General features: G+C 33.6%; 1 long non-coding RNA gene across 1 annotated transcript; it reads right to left on the reverse strand.

Annotated features, from left to right (window-relative positions):
- Window positions 1-1,659: 1,659 nt before the first annotated feature.
- On the reverse strand, window positions 1,660-8,087 carry LOC129226544 (uncharacterized). The gene is made up of 3 exons (XR_008580795.1): window positions 7,843-8,087; window positions 6,999-7,165; window positions 1,660-1,843 (listed from the first exon to the last, which is right to left on the reverse strand). It is a non-coding gene; the product is annotated as an uncharacterized LOC129226544 (long non-coding RNA).
- Window positions 8,088-10,529: the final 2,442 nt, after the last annotated feature.

The raw sequence follows: 10,529 nt of genomic DNA on the forward strand, positions 1-10,529 counted from the left end.
AGTTCGATCGAAACGCGTAGGGTTGCAATCGAATGTTTTCCTCGCTCGACGTTTCGTCATATGGCCGGAAGTTTGAGGCAGCCAATCACAAAATTGAATGAGGGAATGAAGTTACCTGTAACTGCAGCTGTTGTTCTTGTTTACGTTTGTCATGTCATTCTCGTTTCGTGTGTTTATTTTTTCCGGATATCTGCAAGTTATCTTTTAGTGATAAATACAAATCTGAAAAAAGACACACACACATTTTTTTTTCTAAAAAGCTACCGAAACTTTATAACCATAACCATTTATTTGTGTGGTTCTTTTTCTTCTTAGAATAAAAAATATTTTTTTAATTTCATGAAGTTAAAATGTATTGTAATTTTAAATTTTCATGGTTCATTGTAAATCGCAAAAAAATATATTGATCTTACTTTTTCCATGTAACTTGCATCACAAACAATTGTTGCTTTTATTGGTTTTTAGTTATAATAATAGCTTAGCTCAATACATTTTGCTTTAAGTTGAATTTTTAGAAGTATATTGAAAGGGGGGGGGGTAACCGCAGCTCACATGCAATTTTATTTTCACAAAGCACAATTTGTCAACGGAAAATCATGGACTTGAAAACTCTGAATATTACAGATACCCTGTACATAAACTTTGAAACAAAAAATCTTTTCAATCATATTTTGATTGTTCAGTGGTGTATTACATCCATTAAAAGCAACAGCATAGTTGAAATATTGAAATTTAATGAATAGTTATTAATTGCAAATTATTGATTTATTTTTACACTTATGATATGTATGTTTTCTGTATAAAAGTAACCTTTTAAATAATTAGAACTTCATTTTATCATTGGATTTAATATTTTTACGAAACAAATTACAGTTAAGTGTTCAGTATTCTGTAGATATTTAATGTTGTTAAATTTCTTTTTACTGATTTATTTTTTTTATAAGAAACATTACTTTAAAAAAAAAAAGAGAGAACGTTTGGTTAAGAAAATGACAAAAAATGCAATTTACGAGTAGCAGTATAATTGAAAGAAAGATGCAATCAATAACCAAGTACGGCAAAACAATATAAAAAAATATTTTAACCTTGAAATATTTCCTGCTTTTTTGTAAATAGCATTACAACTTTTTTTTTTTTTTTTTTGAGCAATCACGATTGCTTTTTGTTCTCACTTGACTGTTTTTGGCGTGCTGTGATTTTATCTTCCCACCGCCTCCCTCTGCCAGCACCACCGTTGAATGGCCTCACGATGCTGCTCCTCCAGCAAAAACCGTCTCCAGGTTGCGTCCATATCCTACACACACACGCGCACGCCTACACAACACACACTTACACGCATACCCACACACTCATGCCTGCACACAGACAAATACCCACACACACATGCCTGCACACACGTAAAAAATATGTGATTGCGAAAAACATAATTTGAATTCAAGATGTCAAAATTCAATTTTTTTTTTAATCAGTCTTCACAGAAATTACACTCCTCCCCCTTCCTCCAAAAAAAAAAAGTTCCTGTAATGAGCCATGCAATGTTTCATTAAACAATAACTACCATTAATTTTAAATTTATCAAAATTATATAAACTTATCAATTGTGCATCGTTAACATTGTTTTCAACAAAACAAAACATTTATTACAAGTACAAACTCATTTATTGCAGATTTGTGCTACACAATTTCTAACATTATTTGCTTTCACAAATGCGGAATTATTAGTTTCCTTTGCTGCCATCATCAGTATCTTTGGCACTCATACTTGGAGATCAAATGTAATAATCGTAGGTACAACCTGACCATCTTTCAACAACTCCAATTATTTGCAGTTATTGTCAGAGACCTAAATTACAAAAGAAGGATAAGAGTATCAATGCATTATCAAAAATATGTAACACACAAGGCCGTCCACAGAGATTTTGGGTCCCATCACAAAATGAGTTTTCCGCCCCTCCCCCCCCTTCATATTGTTTACTTCTATATTCCAAGCCTAGTTTTGAAAATATTGGGCCCCTATCGGGCGCGGGTGTCCCTTCCCTCTCCTGTGCACACTCCTGGTAACAAATAAACTTATTATTGAGTACACTATCAGGAGTCCCGTCATAAACATACACGTCAAAACAAAAAAATTACCTACGGTAGGATACTTGACTAGATTTTTTCTTGGCAACAGGAAAATAAGCTGACAGCAAGCGAAATAAGCAGTTCAAAGCACTGTGTCGAGGTTTGAAGAGATATTACGCGTTTTACTTTAAATACATAGTTAATTTGTCAAACTGCTGCATGTTTTTTTTTGCTATAATTTTTTTAATTAATGATTTCAATTTTACAAGCAGCAGTCTGTAGCAGGGTTGGCAAAGTGGACCCAGCCCAGAAAAACCCGCCCGGGTTTTTCTGGGCGGGTCCACCAACAAAAACCCACCCGGGTTTTTGTGAAAAGTGGGTTTTTGTTAAAGATAATTTCTGAGTTAGTAAAACATATACATTTCAAAAATTATATATTTTATCCAAATTATCTATAAATCACTAGTAAATGAAAATATGAAATCAGGTGTATTTGAAGTAATTTATCTCCTGAATATTTATTTATTTATTGAATCAGTTTCATTATTAAAAATTTCTTGTCAATATAATAACCAATGCTTTTTGTCAAATGCAGAGTCTTGACCCTTCTCAATAACCATTTTTTTCCACTTTGAAGGAATCACAAATGTTATTAACTAATTTTAATTACTTGTATTACTTAATAATTCTTTGAATGTAGAATTGTATAATTACATACAATTAGTACTTTCACATTTAAAAATTCAGGAGGAAAAAAATCTTAAATTTTCAATTTTGAAATCATTATTCAGAAAAATTTTCTATTTATGCTACTACTTATTGTTACTAATACTTAATTATTTATTTTTTGATAGCAAATTTCAAATTGTAAAACAAATTTTAAAAATGAACCATTGATTAACTTCTTGTTAATGAAAAAAAATGCTAAATTAATGCTTGGTGATAGTTTTGATTAAACTCAGAAGTCAAATGATGACAAAATAAAAATATTGAATGCAAAATATATTTCAAATAATTTACAGAGTAATACATTTAAAATAATTGTAACTAATTGTTACAGTTTACCAATCAAAATCAATTTCACTTTTATTTTTGTGATAATATTTGTAAATATTAACTAATTTTTCACATTGTTCTGAGCTTAGTCTGTTCCGCAACTTAGACCATACAAATCCAAATGTAGAGAAGATCCTTTCAATGGAAGCAGAGCTAGATGGAACAGAGTGGAGGGATTGGAAAAAATGTAAAAAATCAGAATCTACCTTGTTGTTCTTTTGTACTTTATGTTTCAGAATTTCCCACCATTTTGCAGCTGAAAACTGTGACACAATATTTTCTGAGAAAAGTGATTTAGGAAAATAGTCTGTGTCTTTAATTATTGCAGGTAACCACTCTGCATGGTACTGCATTACCCATGCTTCAGCTTCTTCCTCTTCCTCTGAATCAAGTCTTTCCCCTCTATACTTTGCATCCATTATATTGGCCAAAAAGTGCTCAGGGCCAATTATCTGTGTGTACCGTTTTTTTATAACTTCTTTGTGCGGTTTTAAATCATCCGACTCCATCAAATTTTTCCAAATTTCCACAGAACGTGACAGTGTAGTCGAGTCTTTTTGGAGTTCATCAAGAGCTGAGGATATGGCCGTGAGCTTCTTGTCTAAATTTAAGCACTCCTTGTAAATTGCAACATTATCCAATATTTTTGAAATTCGTTTCTCAAAGTCATTTTGGTGCTCAGATGCAATTGTCACATATTTATGATAGTTTTTCAAAAAGCTTGAAATGCACTCTTTGTGTGAATTCCAGCGAGTAGTATTAGGTATTTGAGGCATCAAACAATCATAATCTTTGAGCCATCCATGCGGTTGATGATGATTACGGAAATATTTTTGTACCTCAATGACTTGGTTCAAAATGATTGTAGGTGAAATTTCTTTCGCCACTAAGTTTAAAAAATGTGAAGAGCAACCAAATGTGAGTACATTAGGATGGTGTTCCTTAACAATATCTCTCATTTTTTCCATTTTTGATTCATTGTCTGTGCACACAGCAAAAACATCTTTTCCAAATTTTGACTTGCATTCTTCGATGGACTTCAAAGCAATTTCTGCACAACATTCAGCAGTTTTTTTTTTTAGATCCCGCGTCTACAATATTTAAAAGATAGGTATTCTTACCTGTATGTAAGCTCGAACCGATGATAGGATCATTTTTTATGCTTGACCATCCATCTTGTATAACAGTGATAGAAGCTCCAGCCATTTCTTCCTTCATCTTTTGTTCGATTTTTTCTGATGCTTCATTAAGCAAAGTCCCTCCTAACTGTTTATGGTTAGGCAAAGAGTACCCTGGTCTTAATGCAGCTACCATGTCAATGAATTCGGGACTTTCAACCACACTAAAGGAAACATTGGCAGAGTAGAAAAATGCAGCTATCTATCTTTCTATCAATAATGCATTGTTCTTCTTTTTAAGTTTTCAGTACGAAGTTGGTCATTGAACCTTGAATACGTGGTTTTTTCTGAATGGGATTCAAAAATTCAGCAGAAACAATACAATCAGCATCAGAAGAATCAGGAGCAGATCCATTTTGATCATCAATAGAGCTAATATCTGCATTATGTGCTCCATGTTGCTGCCTTTCTCTGGCCATGCACTTTTTCAAGTGATTTCTCACCCTTTCAACTTTCCTGGATATCTTTTCTTTGCAATATTTGCACATTACTCTTGTGTCATTCTCTAAATTTAAAACTTCAGACCATTCAGTAGCTACTTTCCTACCTCCACCATTATTTGACATTTTGAATAACTTAACTCAAAGCATGAAATTTAAGACAAGAGGAAAAAAGGGAATACTAACCTAACTTTTGATTTAAAACCATGTGCTACTGCTACTGTGTACATTCAACCAAGAAATGGCTAAAGATTATTTTCATTGGTCAGCCTCAGCAATAATCTCTGATTGGATGACCAGTGTCTTGTTCTTGACCTTTCCACTAGAAACAGTCATGCCATCTAGTGCTTTGATCAAGAACTAAACATTTTTTTAATTAGGCAAGTTCTGGTTCTGGATCTAATTTATTTTGCATTACTGCTTTAAAAATGGTTTTAATTATTATTGTAACTACAAAAACTATTTATTATGGCTACTAAAACATATTCTAAAATGTTTGCAGTAATAAAAAATTAGTTTAACTTTAGAATTAATTTTAATAATTGAAATCATTAATATTATTGTTAATGTATGTAATAATTAAAATTATTGATAATATTAATAAGTAATACATTGATACTAATCAAATGTGATTCAGAAATTTAACTAGATGAATATATTTTTTCAGTAATGAATACAAATACCATATAACAGTACCTATATAGAGAAATAAAACTTAAAACCACAAAAACCCAGAAAAGCCTAGAAAAACCCACAAAAACCCGGGTGGGTTGGGTTTTTGTAGAAAAACCCGGGTTTTTGCCAACCCTGGTCTGTAGTAAATGTGTTAGAATGGAATGTGCCAGCCAATAACTCAAAAACAATTTTCAATCTCTTCTGATTCGCCAAGTAGGTAGCTATAATTTCTGTAAGTTACCGCCCATTGGCCAGGGCTAAGGCAGAAATACATGAAATACACCGCCAGCTCCGTCATTCCAGCCGAGGACTGCAGTTTTGTGCTTATTAGCACTCAATTTGTTTGGCACTCTTGGCTTCCTTAAGAGGTTTTCCACCTCCAGCTCAGTCACTTCCTATGCCGGGCTGTTAAGTGCTAATAAGCACGAAACTGCAGTCCTCGGCTGGAATGACTGAGCTGGCGGTGTATTTCAGGTAGCTATAGTTCGACCAAACCTAACCTGGCAACGATGCAATACTGAGATAGGATCTGTCTAGCCTTCACAATACTGCCAAGTTAGGTTTGCCCCAACTGTAGTAAGTATAACATTTTATCTGCTAACTCGATTTTTCTACCGAACCTCATTACTTGACTCTGAAGAAAGAAAACAAACTTATCCGTGAAAAATATATATTTCAGAAAGTTATATGAATTAGTTTGAATATATTAATAATTTCAAAAATAGTGTCGTAAAATGAATCATAATAGATATAATCGAGCTGTATCTCGATATAAGGTCACCCTTCCGGACTGTTTGAAACTGATCTTAGAAGTGGGTGACCTTATAAACAATTCATATTCATTTGTCTACAGTTTCTTTTAAGCTTAATATATTCGTATACCTAGTACCCAGTATTCAGTATATTGTTGCTCAGAGCAACAGTGAGCTATCTAATTCCAGAAATAACACTACTGTTGCTCTGAGGTGACGATATGCTCACTGGCCCCTAAAATTTAATGGCGCAGTCTGCGCTATGACACCCCTGTTTAAAGTATATGCTCAGTGCTGGCCTGATCAGAAAAACCTCGGACTTGTAACTGGAGGTTTCCGAGTTCGTTGATGGTGACTGGGGCATGTCAAATATGCTGTGGTCACAAAGTCCTCGAAGTGAAACGATACTTCTGATGGTGGTGGACCAGGGATTGCTCAATTTCTGGTACAACAAGGTTAATCAAAGAAAAGCCAAATAAAAAGCAGCTTTGAAATTGATCTCCTCAGCATTGGAAATCTCAAAGTAACAGGTCAAGCACCAGTTGTACAAATATACTTGTTCCAACATGTCACATAGGTGACTTAAGAAAAAAAAAGTCTAGGTGACAAGTTGTTTTAGAGCAAGACTCTTTCAGAAGATCTTTCAGATTTTTCCTATTAACTCGGATAAATAATTTGTTGGTAGTCTACAATTTTTTTCTGGTTACCAAGAGTTCACAATTTTTGTCGGACTCTGCACATGCACTGTACGTTATATATACTATATTAATTTTACATGCATATGTAACACATCATGTTTTGTACTCACAATTTGATATTCACAGCAAATTTACCTCTTCTGTTCAAGTAGGGAACCCAGTAGGTACTTGCACCTTTGTTTGATCAGTTGCATTCCGTCCGTCATATTCAAATTTCTTGGGAACTGAAACTTTTGGAAGAATTCCATTCTCCTGCCCCCCTTGGAAGATTCCAGCGTTGAGAAGGTGCAAGTGGACAGCATCTGGAATGTCAAAGAAATTGCTAAGAATAATATGATTCAAAGTTCTCAAAATAATGTATTTTTTAATGAAGAATAATAGTTTTTTATTCATTTTCTTAAAAAATATATATATTATACTCATTTATACAAATAACAAGCATTTAAACGCTTGGAAGAGGGGAGGGGGAGGGAGGAGCAATATACAAAACTGTTGTCTTGAAAACCCAAGTAGTTTAACTGAACCTAGATGCTTCAATTTGTTTATTGAAATCTAATCAGTTACAAGAAGCAAGTTTTTATACACATAGTTGTTTTTCATAGAATTTAAAATAAATTTAAAAAAAAACAGGTATTTTCAGTAATAAGCAATATCTTTTAATTAACCTTAGATGTAAGCAGTAAAAGAACTTTCGGAAGTAGATATATTCATTAAATAATTTCATAATTCATTAAATAATTTCATAAAATAATCAAGACTCAATGCTGTCATATGTTACAATTACTTCGTAATTAGAGGAACTTTTATAAAATAGCTTCTTGGCAAAAAAATTTTGATTTAATTTTGGAAGCTTGTCACGATGTTATCAAGTTTTAAAAAAAGATGAATGTTCGAACTAGATAAAAACTTAATTTTAAGCAGCAATCATCGTTACAGAAGTCATAAAAGTATTTATTTGTAATCAAAATGTAACACTCACCTGCAAATCAACTGCGGATGCGAATATAGCAAAGTATTTGTCATCGGCGATAGCGATTTCTGGCCGCTACACTTTGTACGCCATTGCTGGAAGATAAACAAAAATCAATCGAATCTTCCCAATCGTTCGAATCCAACCACTCGGATGGGTCACGTGGTACAAAACGTTCGAATCGTTTCAGTTGAAGCCGGAGTCGCTGCTTTTGATCGAAGCGTTCGATGGAAAAGGGGAAAACGTTCGAAAAATGTTTCAGTTGAATCTGCCCCTTAGAGCAGTTTTTACATGAAAATTTTTCGCTTTGTTGGCAATAAAAGTTGATCTGCGCTTTTTTTTTTGGAAAATTGTTTTAAATCCATTAATACATGTTAATTATCCTTGAGTTTTTGTGCAACTTAGCAAAAAAAGGAAAAATATTTTTTTTTTTGCTCTTTTGATAAAAATAATAAATTTGAAAATGGTGTTCATTTCATAAAATAAGTAAATTTTTGCATGTGAGAAAGGTCTTGTATAAATAGAAACGCTTCTGGTGATAAACTGAAAATGTATTTTTAAATTATCAATTTGTAATAGTTAAAATTTGAAGATAGTTTGAATGTTAAAAAGAAAGTATTAATAGTTTTTGCATTGTTATTAAAATGGTAATAGTAATGCATCTATTACTTTCTATTTAAGTTTATTGTGCAGGGTTTAAATTCCTTTGTTTATTTGCATTTTTTTAAAAATATCTCATATGCTTATTAAACATTTATTTATGAACAGTTGTGAACATATATTTCAAACTGTATTTCTCACTTGACATAGTTTTTAATTAAAATGCAGTGCAAATTTTCATTTTCAAATTTTAATTAATAAACACACTTAAAAACACTTCTTTCGAAGATCCTGCTGGGACGGAACAATAAGAAATCGCTTGTGAGGAGTTTTTTTAGATGTAGATACGTATCCAGGAACGAAGCAATACTTGTAATTGATTCTACTAGCCATGACAAAGAAAATCAAATTAAAAACAATCGCAGAATGCATTAAACCCTACAGACAGCAAAGGATTTTCACTAGCCTTTTATGCGCGCTGCTGTTAGAAGGCTCTTGTATTCCCGCGCCTTCCCCCAAAGATCGCCAAGCACTTCTTTGTTCTAGCCAACCCCGCCGCCTCGCAGCTTGGCAGTGACGTCAGTCAAAGGACTTACAAGCAAATGACGTCACTCGCGCGTGAACTTTAAAAAATTATTTAAAAAAAAAGTATTAGTCGTATCGTAAAAATTTTTTCGCAGATGATGTTCATGTATGTTACTCTATCATATAAAAATAAAATTAGAAAATCGAATACTTCCCTATTGTCGATTCCATGAGTTTCGAGCATTTTCCACTCAAAATTATGACTTTCCATTGCAAATCCTCTAAACGAACAATTTTTTCTCCTGGAAAAATCCAAACAAAGGCACCTGAAGCCTGGGGCCCTCTTAGACGTGGCTTTATTGGGAGCAATCCCATTAGGGGCCCTATTGGGAGCAATCAGCTCGCGCCAAAAATCCATCACTAACTGTCAATTTCCATTAGTTTTGAGTATTTTCCACTCAAAATGATTACTTTCCATGGCAAATCCTCAAAATAAACAATTTTTTCTCCTGGAAAAATCCAAACAAACGCACTCCAAGCCTTGGGCTCCTTTAGACGCTGGGGGCCCCATTGGGAGCAGCAAACCCGCGCCTAAAATCCATGACTAATTGTCGATTCCATGAGTTTCGAGCATTTTCCACTCAAAATTATGACTTTCCATTGCAAATCCTCTAAACGAACAATTTTTTCTCCTGGAAAAATCCAAACAAAGGCACCTGAAGCCTGGGGCCCTCTTAGATGTGGCTTTATTGGGAGCAATCCCATTAGGGGGCCCTCATTTTGAACTCAAAATTATGACTTTCCATGGCAAATCCTAAAGCAAAATATTTTGGTTTTGAGTATGTAACACTTCGCGGCCCGGAGGCCCCCTGCTTTGCTGGAGGCCCCAGCTATCGCCTCATGCGCCTATGCGGTGATCCGCCACTGGTCACAATAAAGCTTTTCCTTGCATGTTAAACATTACCAAAACATATTATCGAATTACATATCATGCCGTGGTGAGAATTCATTGTTGAAACACGCGGGTTACTCGATCATCGGCATTATTTATATGAGGATAAATAAATCTATATCTATGGAGTCGAATGTCTAACTATATGAATGTTACATAACGTAACCCTGTTCGATTTAAACAACATTTCAGGCAAAATCCCACAACTCTCTCAACGAAAATATTAACAAGGTTTCATTTAAAAAGCTTGAATTAGTTTTTATTTATTTACATTTATAATATTCTTTTGATAACACGAAATAGAATGATATTTCCAATCTTATCCGTTTTCTAATTATCATTCCTAATCGTTAATTAAAAGCTTGAACAAACTATTAACTCTTTGAGGGACGGAGACTTCCTTTGTTGCAACGATTTTTTATATATATATTTTTTCTTTCTTCAGCCTACTGACACAGTGATTTCAGTTAGCTGAAAAAAAAAGAGAAGCAAGAAATAAATGGTGTTCTCAAGTGAAGTCGCTATTCCTCAAAGGGTGAAAGCTGTTCGAAAAAATTTTGAATATCGTAAAAAGGCGTATTGCCGTTTTTATCATTATTTTTTTCTTTCTAACGGGGCT

Source organism: Uloborus diversus, chromosome 7 (assembly GCF_026930045.1).
Source record: "Uloborus diversus isolate 005 chromosome 7, Udiv.v.3.1, whole genome shotgun sequence".
Taxonomy (NCBI): domain Eukaryota; kingdom Metazoa; phylum Arthropoda; class Arachnida; order Araneae; family Uloboridae; genus Uloborus; species Uloborus diversus.